Source organism: Heptranchias perlo, unplaced genomic scaffold, assembly GCF_035084215.1.
Source record: "Heptranchias perlo isolate sHepPer1 unplaced genomic scaffold, sHepPer1.hap1 HAP1_SCAFFOLD_1391, whole genome shotgun sequence".
Classification (NCBI taxonomy): Eukaryota; Metazoa; Chordata; class Chondrichthyes; order Hexanchiformes; family Hexanchidae; genus Heptranchias; species Heptranchias perlo.
Window position 1 is genome coordinate 1 of NW_027138637.1, and position 10,000 is coordinate 10,000.

A 10,000-nucleotide genomic window follows, 5' to 3' on the forward strand; every position below is an offset into this window, starting at 1 on the left:
TAACCTGGGTTAGTGTGCAGGAGAGGAGGCTATATTGGCTGGCAGATGTCAAAGCAGGCGGCATGCATAGCTCTGGAGAGATCATCAACCTGTCAGTCAATCAGTTGTCACCAATGAAGTCGGTTAATCAGTTGCCAAATATAAATTTGGTTAATGAGTTGCCACTTCAACTTTTCACTGCGGTTGGTTACAGTTAGTGTTCCCGGGCTTAATAGTCGCCCAAGGGGGGTGATTGTGGGGTAGTGCCGGGAGGGTGAGCTTTAATTCGGCAGGAGGCATGTGGGGCCCTGGAGAACTCATCAACCTGTCAGTCAATGAGTTGTCACCGATGCAGTTGGTTAATGAGTTGCCAAATGTAAATTTGGTTAATGAGTTGCCACTTCAACTTTCACTGCGGTTGGTTACAGTTAGTGTTCTCGGGCTTAATAGTCGCCCAAGGGGGGTGATTGTGGGGTAGTGCCCGGGAGGGTGAGCTTTTAATTCGGCAGGAGGCATGTGGGGCCCTGGAGAACTCATCAACCTGTCAGTCAATGAGTTGTCACCAATGCAGTTGGTTAATGAGTTGCCAAATGTAAAGTTGGTTAATCAGTTGCCAAATATAAATTTGGTTAATGAGTTGCCACTTCAACTTTTCACTGCGGTTGGTTACAGTTAGTGTTCTCGGGCTTAATAGTCGCCCAAGGGGGTGTATAGCGGTCGATGGCCGTTGTGGAGTGCGTTTATTGTGGGTTGATTTTGACTTTGCCTGGCTGGTGGAATTTGTGGGAGGCAGGCAAGGGGATTGGTGTGGGTGGTTGGCCGGAAGGGAGCTGCTTGCATTGGGGTGTTATCCTGACTTTGTTTCGCTGGTGAGAGTAGGCAGCGGCAGGCAGCAAGCGGAATGTCGTGTGGGGTGCAGTGAGAGGTTGTAATGACGCTGCTTTGCAGCTGACCATGTGCCCTGATTTGTGACGCCCGTTTGGAGGCTGATATCTCAGGAAGGCCGAGGCCGATTTCCTCCGGGTATGGCTCGTTGCGTGCGGCAGGAGGAGGCGCAGCGTACGGTACCGAGCACTGGGAGGTGCGGTGCTGCCCGCCGGAGTGACAGCGAAAGGCTGCGCACCGCTTTCCGCCTGGTAACTCGGCGTCCGTGAGACCGACCGACTCCGCTTATCGCCGGAGCTAGAGTGGGGCAAGGGGCACGGTTGAGTACCGGAAGGATGACGTTCGCACACGGGGAAGTCGAGTGCCGGGCCGCTGAAAGCGAGCAGGGTGCCACCGACTCTTCGGGCCCACTCGGAGGCTGATATCTCAGGAAGGCCGAGGCCGATTTCCTCCGGGTATGGCTCGTTGCGTGCGGCAGGAGGAGGCGCAGCGTACGGTACCGAGCACTGGGAGGTGCGATGCTGCCCGCCGGAGTGACAGCGAAAGGCTGCGCACCGCTTTCCGCCTGCTAACTCGGCGTCCGTGAGACCGACCGACTTCGCTTTACCGCCGGAGCTAGAGTGGGGCAAGGGGCACGGTTGGGTACCGGAACGATCACGTTCGCACACCGGGAAGTCGAGTGCCGGGTCTCGAAACGGAGCCGGGTCGGCCCAATTTAAAACGGAGAATAGAGTGCTGCCCTCTGCGGGTGAAAACCTGGAAGTACGTTGGTTAATGATTTCCAGTTCACCCCGCTTGGTCAGGCCCACTCGGAGGCGGATAACTCCGGAACGCCGAGGCCGATTTCCTCCGGGTATGGCTCGTTGCGTGCGGCAGGAGGCGGCGCAGCGTACGGTACCGAGCACTCGGAGATGCGGTGCTGCCCGCCGGAGTGACAGCGAAAGGCTGCGCACCGCTTTCCGCCTGGTAACTCGGCGTCCGTGAGACCGACCGACTCCGCTTTAGCACCGGAGCTAGAGTGGGGCAAGGGGCACCGAAGGGTACCGGAACGATCACGTTCGCATACCGGGAAGTCGAGTGACGGGCCGCTGAAAGCGAGCAGGGTGCCACCGCTCGGGGCCCCGGTTTGTCCGTCCCACCGGAGGCCCATATCTCCGGAAGGCACAGGCCGATTTCCTCCGGGTATGGCTCGTTGTGTGCGGCCGGACCAGGCGCAGCGGACGGTACCGAGCACTGGAGGTGCGATGCTGCCCGCCGGAGTGACAGCGAAAGGCTGCGCACCGCTTTCCGCCTGCTAACTCGGCGTCCGTGAGACCGACCGACTCCGCTTTACCGCCGGAGCTAGAGTGGGGCAAGGGGCACGGTTGAGTACCGGAAGGATGACGTTCGCACACCGGGAAGTCGACTAGCGGGCCGCCGAAAGCGAGCTCGGGGCCCCGGTTTGTCCGTCCCACCCGGAGGCCCATATCTCCGGAAGGCACAGGCCGATTTCCACCGGGTATGGCCGTTGTGTGCGGCCGGACCAGGCGCAGCGGACGGTACCGAGCACTCGGAGGTCGGGCGCTGCCCGCCGGAGGTACAGCGAAAGGCTGCAAACCACTTTCGCCGCCTCCCTCCGCGGGCGTGAGACCGACGGTCGTCGGGTTTAGTTCCGCGGCTAGAGCAGGACGAGGGGCAGCGAACGGTACCGGAACGAACCCGGTCGCACACCGGGAAGTCGAGTGCCGGGTCTCGAAACGGAGCCGGTCGGCCCAGTTTAAAACGGAGAAGAGAGTGCTGCCCTCTGCGGGTGAAAACATGGAAGTACGTTGGTTAATGATTTCCAGTTCACCCCGCTTGGTCAGGCCCACTCGGAGGCGGATAACTCCGGAACGCCGAGGCCGATTTCCTCCGGGTATGGCTCGTTGCGTGCGGCAGGAGGAGGCGCAGCGTTCGGTACCGAGCACTCGGAGGTGCGGTGCTGCCCGCCGGAGTGACAGCGAAAGGCTGCGCACCCCTTTCCGCCTGCTAACTCGGCGTCCGTGAGACCGACCGACTCCGCTTTAGCACCGGAGCTAGAGTGGGGCAAGGGGCACCGAAGGGTACCGGAACGATGACGTTCGCACACCGGGAAGTCGAGTGCCGGGCCGCCGAAAGCGAGCAGGGTGCCACCGCTCGGGGCCCCGGTTTGTCCGTCCCACCCGGAGGCCCATATCTCCGGAAGGCACAGGCCGATTTCCTCCGGGTATGGCTCGTTGTGTGCGGCCGGACCAGGCGCAGCGGACGGTACCGAGCACTCGGAGGTCGGGCGCTGCCCGCCGGAGGTACAGCGAAAGGCTGCAAACCACTTTCCGCCGCCTCCCTCCGCGGGCGTGAGACCGACGGTCGTCGGGTTTAGTTCCGCGGCTAGAGCAGGACGAGGGGCAGCGAACGGTACCGGAACGAACCCGGTCGCACACCGGGAAGTCGAGTGCCGGGTCTCGAACGGAGCCGGGTCGGCCCAGTTTAAAACGGAGAAGAGAGTGCTGCCCTCTGCGGGTGAAAACATGGAAGTACGTTGGTTAATGATTTCCAGTTCACCCCGCTTGGTCAGGCCCACTCGGAGGCGGATAACTCCGGAACGCCGAGGCCGATTTCCTCCGGGTATGGCTCGTTGCGTGCGGCAGGAGGAGGCGCAGCGTTCGGTACCGAGCACTCGGAGGTGCGGTGCTGCCCGCCGGAGTGACAGCGAAAGGCTGCGCACCCCTTTCCGCCTGCTAACTCGGCGTCCGTGAGACCGACCGACTCCGCTTTAGCACCGGAGCTAGAGTGGGGCAAGGGCACCGAAGGGTACCGGAACGATGACGTTCGCACACCGGGAAGTCGAGTGCCGGGCCGCCGAAAGCGAGCAGGGTGCCACCGCTCGGGGCCCCGGTTTGTCCGTCCCACCCGGAGGCCCATATCTCCGGAAGGCACAGGCCGATTTCCTCCGGGTATGGCTCGTTGCGTGCGGCCGGACCAGGCGCAGCGGACGGTACCGAGCACTCGGAGGTCGGGCGCTGCCCGCCGGAGGTACAGCGAAAGGCTGCAAACCACTTTCCGCCGCCTCCCTCCGCGGGCGTGAGACCGACGGTCGTCGGGTTTGTTTCCGCGGCTAGAGCAGGACGAGGGGCAGCGAACGGTACCGGAAGGAACCCGGTCGCACACCGGGAAGTCGACTAGCGGGCCGCCGAAAGCGAGCACGGGGCCCCGGTTTGTCCGTCCCACCCGGAGGCCCATATCTCTGGAAGGCACAGGCCGATTTCCACCGGGTATGGCTCGTTGTGTGCGGCAGGACCAGGCGCAGCGGACGGTACCGAGCACTCGGAGGTCGGGCGCTGCCCGCCGGAGGTACAGCGAAAGGCTGCAAACCACTTTCCGCCACCTCCCTCCGCGGGCGTGAGACCGACGGTCGTCGGGTTTGTCTCGCGGCTAGAGCAGGACGAGGGGCAGCGAACGGTACCGGAACGAACCCGGTCGCACACCGGGAAGTCGACCAGCGGGCCGCCGAAAGCGTGCTCGGGTCCCCGGTTTGTCTGTCCCACCCGGAGGCTGATATCTGAGGAAGTCCGAGGCCGATTTCCTCGGCTAACTCGGCGGGCAATGTGTCCCCCCCCCACCATCTTCGGCTGATTACCGTGGCTGGACCGGATCAAGGAGCAACGGAACCGTGCCAGAACGACGTCGGTCGGACGGCGTGAACTGATAGTGCCGAGGCCGGAAACCGAGCCGGAAATGTGCACCGATTTATTGGTCCCACTCGCAGGCCCATATCTCCGGAAGGCCGAGGCCGATTTCCTCCGGGTATGGTTCGCTGCGTGCAGCCGGAAGGGGAGCAGCGGACGGCACTGAGCAGCCGGAGGTGCGGCGCTGCCCGCCGGAGCTGCAAGCGAAAGGCTGCGCACCGCTTTCCGCTGGCTAACTCGGCGGCCGTCAGGCCGACCGACTCCGCTTCAGCACGGGAGCTGGAGTCGGGCAAGGGGCACCGAAGGGTACCGGAAGGATCACGTTCGGACACCGGGAAGTCGAGTGCCGGGCCGCCGAAAGCGAGCTCGGGGCCCCGGTTTGTCCGTCCCACCCGGAGGCCCATATCTCGAGAAGGCACAGGCCGATTTCCTCCGGGTTTGGCTCGCTGCGTGCGGCCGGACGAGGCGCAGCGAACGGTACCGAGCACTCGGAGGTGCGGCGCTGCCCGCCGGAGGTACAGCGAAAGGCTGCAAACCGCTTTCCGCCTCCTCTCCCCTCGGGCGTGAGACCGACGGTCGTCTGGTTTGCTTCCGCGGCAAGAGCAGGACGAGGGGCACCGAGCGGTACCAGAACGAACCCGGTCGCACACCGGGATGTGGAGTGCCCGGCCCAAACCCGCTACCCCCCCCCCCCCCCCCCAACACCCGAAAGCGAGCCCCGGTTTGTGGATTAAAAGTGAAGCGGCAAAGATTTGTAAACAGCGTGAAATGATGAACCAGAAGCCCAAAGTAATGGTGGGGAATAAAAGTTCCAAATGTGAAATGGTGAACCAGAAGTTGTGTGAACTGTTTAACCCAAAGTGGCAAAAATGGATTAAAAGGGGTGAAATGATCGACCGCAAAGCAGGGCAAGCATTAAACAAAAGCAGCAGCATTTTTTAAAAAGGGACAAATGGTTTACCAGAATCCCAAAAGAATGCTCAGAGACTTAAGTCCAAAGGGGAAATGGTTAACCAGTAGCTGGGTGAACTGCTTAACCCAAAGTGGGAAAAAGGATAAAAAAGGGGTGAACTGATCAACCAGAAGTCGACAACAATGTGCGGCGATTAAGTCTGAAAGAGGGAAAGGTTGACCGGAAAGCAGGGAAATGATTAAACAAAAGCAGAAAAATTCAGTAAAAAGGGGCAAGTGGTGAACCAGAAGTTGGTGAACTGCTTAACCAAAAGTGGAAAGAGGATTAAAAGGGGAGAAATGTTGAACCAGATGTCGAAAACAATGCGCGGCGATGAAGTCTGAAAGAGGAAAAGGTTGACCGCAAAGCAGGGAAAGGATTAAACAGAAGCAGCAATATCTTTTAAAAAGGGACAAATGGTGAACCAGAATCCCAAAAGAATGCTCAGAGACTTAAGTCCCAAAGGGGCAAATGGTTAACCAGAAGCTGGGTGAACTGTTTAACCAAAAGTGGGAAAAAGGATTAAAATGTTGTGAAATGATTAACCAGAAGGCGAAAGCAAAGTGCGGCGGCGAAGTCCTAAAGGGGAAAAGGTTGACCATAAAGCAGGGAAATGATTAAACAAAAGCGGAAAAATTCAGTAAGAAGGGGCAAATGGTTAACCAGAAGTTGGGTGAACTGCTTAACCAAAAGTGGGAAAAAGGATTAAAAGGGGAGAAATGTTTAACCAGATGTCGAAAACAATGCGCGGCGATGAAGTCTGAAAGAGGAATAGGTCGACCGCAAAGCAGGGAAATGATTAAACAAAAGCAGAAAAATTCAGTAAAAAGGGCAAATGGTGAACCAGAAGCTGGGTGAACTGCTTAACCAAAAGTGGGAAAAAGGATTAAAAGGGGAGAAATGTTGAACCAGATGTCGAAAACAAGGTGCGGCGATGAAGTCTGAAAGAGGAATAGGTTCGACCGCAAAGCAGGGAAAGGTTTAATCAAAAGCAGCAATATCTTTTAAAAAGGGACAAATGGTGAACCAGAATCACAAAAGAATGCTCAGAGACTTAAGTCCCAAAGGGGAAATGGTTAACCAGTAGCTGGGTGAACTGTCCAACCCAAAGTGGGAAAAAGGATTAAAAGGGGTGAAATGATTAACCAGGAGGCTAAAGCAATGTGCCGCGGTGAAGTCCTAAAGGGGAAAAGGTTGACCAGAAAGCAGGGAAAGCATTAAACAAAAGCGGCAACATTTTTTAAAAAGTGGCAAATGGTTAACCAGAATCCCAAAAGAATGCTCAGAGACTTAAGTCCCAAGGGGAAATGGTGAACCAGAAGCTGGGTGAACTGGTGAACCAAAAGTGGGAAAAAGGATTAAAAGGGGAGAAATGATTAACCAGGAGGCTGAAGCAATGTGCCGCGGTGAAGTCCTAAAGGGTAAAAGGTTGACAAGAAAGCAGGGAAATGATTAAACCAAAGCGGAAAAATTCAGTATAATGGGGCAAATGGTTAACCAGAAGCTGGGTGAAATGGTTAACCAAAAGTGGCAAAAAAGATTTAAAGGGGAAAAATGATTAACCAGAAGTCGACAACAATGCTCGGCGATGAAGTCTGAAAGGGGAAAAGGTTGACCAGAAAGCAGGGAAACGATTAAACAAAAGCGGCAACATTTTTTAAAAAGTGGCAAATGGTTAACCAGAATCCCAAAAGAATGCTCAGAGACTAAGTCCCAAAGGGGAAATGGTTAACCAGAAGCTGGGGGAAATGGTTAACCAAAAGTTGCAAAAATGATTAAAAGGGGTGAAATGATTAACAGGAGGCTGAAGCAATGTGCCGCGGTGAAGTCCTAAAGGGGAAAAGGTTGACCACAAAGCAGGGAAAGCATTAAACAAAAGCGGCAACATTTTTTAAAAATTGGCAAATGATTAACCAGAATCCCAAAAGATGCTCAGAGACTAAGTCCCAAAGGGGAAATGGTTAACCAGAAGCAGGGGAATGGTTAACCAAAAGTTGCAAAAATGATTAAAAGGGGTGAAATGATTAACCAGGAGGCTGAAGCAATGTGCCGCGGTGAAGTCCTAAAGGGGAAAAGGGTTGACCACAAAGCAGGGAAAGCATTAAACAAAAGCGGCAACATTTTTAAAAAAGTGGCAAATGATTAACCAGAATCCAAAAGAATGCTCAGAGACTAAGTCCCAAAGGGGAAATGGTTAACAGAAGCTGGGGAAATGGTTAACCAAAAGTTGCAAAAATGATTAAAAGGGGTGAAATGATTAACCAGGAGGCTAAAGCAATGTGCCGCGGTGAAGTCTGAAAGAGGGAAAGGTTGACCAGAAAGCATTAAACAAAAGTGGCAACATTTTAAAATAATGGCAAATGGTTAACCAGAATCCAAAAGAATGCTCAGAGACTAAGTCCCAAAGGGGAAATGGTTAACCAGAAGCTGGGGGAAATGGTTAACCAAAAGTTGCAAAAATGATTTAAAAGGGGTGAAATGATTAACCAGGAGGCTAAAGCAATGTGCCGCGGTGAAGTCCTAAAGGGGAAAAGGTTGACCAGAAAGCAGGGAAAGCATTAAACAAAAGCGGCAACATTTTTAAAAAGTGGCAAATGGTTAACCAGAATCCCAAAAGAATGCTCAGAGACCAAGTCCCAAAGGGGAAATGGTTAACCAGAAGCTGGGGGAAATGGTTAACCAAAAGTTGCAAAAATGATTAAAAGGGGTGAAATGATTAACCAGGAGGCTGAAGCAATGTGCCGCGGTGAAGTCTGAAAGAGGGAAAGGTTGACCAGAAAGCATTAAACAAAAGTGGCAACATTTTTTAAAAATTGGCAAATGGTTAACCAGAATCCCAAAAGAATGCTCACAGACTAAGTCCCAAAGGGGAAATGGTTAACCAGAAGCTGGGTGAAATGGTTAACCAAAAGTTACAAAAATGATTAAAAGGGTGAAATGATCAACCAGAAGTCGAAAACAATGTGCGGCGATGAAGTCCTAAGGTGGAAAAGTTACCCAGAAGGCAGGGAAATGATCAAACGAAAGCAGCCAAAAAATTATTAAAAGAGGGGAACTGATGAACCAAAAGATGAGAAACGGCCCGCAGAGACTAAGTCCAAAACGGGAACTGGTGAACCGGAAATGATTAACCAAAAACTAAGTCCGAAGAGGGAACTGGTAAACAGAACTGAGTAACCCGATTTTAAAATTAATTATAAATGGGGAAACGATTGAGCAAAAGGCGGAAATTAAGTCACAGGGACCAGGTCCGAAAGGGCAAGAGGTTACCCCGTAGGGGGCATTCGTCAACTCAATCTGAAAATTTTGGAGGCAAATCTGACCAAAATGCGGAAATCGGACCACACCGCGAGGGGCGCCATTCGACGGGGCAGGGGTAGACGCGTCGAACGGTGCCTGAAGGTCCCGGCTGCGACACGTGAGTCCGGAGATATGGCCAGTCAAAGTCTGATGGGAGGTACCGAAGCCGAAAAATCGAAACGCGTTTGCGGCGATTCGGTGTCAGAAAGTCGGTCACGAATTCAAATTCGTCCCGCTGATTCGCCAATTGCCAGCCGGTTCCGGGGGGATTGCGGGGTACCTGCAGGATAGTAAGAGGTGGCATGTCGAGACTTAGCCTGTTTACCAGACTTGTGTCCAGCGCCTCCAGGTCTGCAGAGACCGACCCGGCTGCCGCCCAACCGACTTTTAAGCCTTTTGGGAGTGGGAATTTTTCCCATTTTTCCCCATTTTCGGGTTTTTTGGTCGGGCTTGAAAACGGCGGCCCCGAGGCCTCCCGGGGCTGGCGGGCTTCGGCTCCCTTGCGAGAGGGTCCGAATTCCACCCGTTTAAAGCCCAGAAAGGAGTTCGGAAGTCAGTCGGTCGAGGGAACCCCTTCGGAAGTCCGACGGGGATGGATTCGGCCGGCGTTTCGGATCTCCGGTCAGAGGATTCCCCCCTGGGCGGGGGGGTGCGAGTAGCTGCCGGCAAACGGTCCCTTGCACTTGTGGCACAAAAAGTCCGAGCACAGGTTAATGAGTTGGCCGCGGAAGCCCCTATGCCGAAATGAGAAAGCCCCCGTTGCGGGGATTTTAGTGACGCATCTGCGGCGGAGGTGGGAGGCCGTCCTGCCGAATTGACACTTGTCATTCGGGCACCTAGGGATTGGTCGGGTACCCGGAGATTTTCGAGAACACGATTTTCAGAGCTTTCTCTGACAGCCCAGGTGCACTTTAAGAGTGCCTGAAAAAGTGACACTTGGCAAAAGGCTCTCAATTTCAAAGCGGAGACCTTTACAAGAGCACTCGGAAGTCACCTGTCAGCATTTAAAGCTACATCAGGCGGCAATTTTCGAACTCTTTGTCAGTCTGAAATCGTGTTGAGCCTCGACAGCGTCGGGCTCAGGCAGGAGGAGCTTGCCAGCAGAGAGAGGCTCACCATGGATTGCTGGTGGATGCTTTTCGAAAACATATACACATTATATTATATTATAATAATATAAAGAAAAAAAAGAGTTTCTCAA